Source organism: Cynara cardunculus (assembly GCF_001531365.2).
Source record: "Cynara cardunculus var. scolymus isolate 2C chromosome LG 8, CcrdV1, whole genome shotgun sequence".
In the NCBI taxonomy this organism is placed as follows: Eukaryota; Viridiplantae; Streptophyta; class Magnoliopsida; order Asterales; family Asteraceae; genus Cynara; species Cynara cardunculus.
In genome coordinates, this window is record NC_037535.1 from 15691260 (window position 1) to 15693281 (window position 2022).

Here is a 2022-nt window from a genome sequence, read left to right on the forward strand (position 1 = left end):
CATCTTACTCCAATTTTAGCACTTTCAGATCATGCTAACATTAGCAATCATAGATCCAAGATGATGATGTTCACCAAGTAACTTATTATATTTCCATATTGCTTTCTCTAACCTTTTATCAATTCAATTATCTTTACTTTTAGTTTTACCTTTAATATTCATTCCTTCATCCTTTTGTGGCATCTGAAACATTACAATCATTCTTTGAAGGGTTTTGATTTAACATAGTATCCTTTTACCGATTCCAGTGCCCATATTGTCTTTTACTACACTAGAGATTTCTTACTGGTAGGGCTATTTATTTTTACACAGATAATGCATTAATCTGCACGTTATCGTTTCCATCCATAAGTTTTTTCTTGATTCCTATATCATTTCACATTTGCGTGATGTGCTTAATGATAACAATAATGTGTTTGCTGTTGACTTTGACCAAGTTATTAGTTGACTACCAACCCTTGAGTTATTTCAGCATTTCACCAGATTCATATTCGAATTCATCATTATGCAACCATAGAAATTAACTTAACCCAATTTTCATTTATATCATCATTGTGTTCATCCTAGAATCTAGTCACAACTCTCTCCTTTGACGACAAATACGTATCATCAGTCGACTTCGCTACTTGTTTTACCAACTAATCAGTTAACTCACCTTTCATAATACACATGCCACCATTTGGTTCTAATGACCCAATTCATACCCTTATAATCATTCTTACACAAAGAATTTTGTAATAACCTTTTATAAGCTCGTTGATATTTAGGATATTATGCCTTATTCATAACATTGATTATTCTAAGTGCACATCTTTACTTATTTCATCATCTTCAACTTATATTGCAACTCACTTATCTTTGACTTAATGCAAAATATCTCATGCAATTTTACACTATTCTAGTTTTGATGTCTTTCTAGCTATAACTATGGGAACAATTCCAATGCTCCTTTTTTATGGCTTAAAGGTTATACGCTTGGATAAACCTTATTATTTAACCATAAAATATTTCTCACTTACTAAACCTGATAATTTGTTACAAATAACACTTTCTTTTACCACCTTCTTGCTTTTATATCTTGCTCAAAGCAACACATGCTTACTAACAATTTCATAAAATCAAATAAGTTAATATCATCTTCCACCCACTTGTGAGATGCCTATGGAGGATAATAGAACCCCAATGTCCTACTGGATTAATCAATCATAGTCTTCTACATTCTAAGACCATTTCACACACTAATTTGGTGTCTTTTACTTTAGGAAATTAATCATGTGAGAACCCTTAGATCTTCTCATAGGGTTTACATATGATCTCGACATTCCAACTCGATTAAAAAATCCTTCAACTAGTCGTGCATCCAATCAAGATCATCAGTTCTTACCATGAATATGTTGCCATCATTTATTACATAAATAACCTCGTTACTAATGTCATATCTGACTATTTGATCTTTCCGCCAATTGATATAAGAAATGATCCCCCAACTCAAATATGGGATGAGTCAACTCACTATATCATCAATACTTTGAGTTCCTACTATTCTCAAAACTAAACATAGGCTCTCCCCGCTAAAGCAAATTAGTGGAGTTTGTCACCAAAACTTTATCTACCAACACCACTCTACATCTAKTTTATCTCATCTTACCATGTGTTTTGCATAAACACATCTCTATCAATGTCATTGTATCCCCAAATATTAAAACATCTAACGACTTCTCTTCTTTAATCTGGTTTAAGACTAACCCCAAAGTAACTTAAATCATCACTCTCATCACTATAAATCAATTTTTAGTCACACGTTTATCAATAATAAAATCTTCCATTCTCAGTTTAAGTTTAGGTTTCAGTAACCTAATTCACTTACACTTTGCTCTGATACCACTTGTAACATCCCAAAATTTCAAATACTTAAATATATCAAAACTAGTATCCCAAGATCAAACACTTACATTGCAGCGGAAATAAAATTTCTAATCTTACAATTTATATCACCATCTAAACTTACAATCTTGATGAACA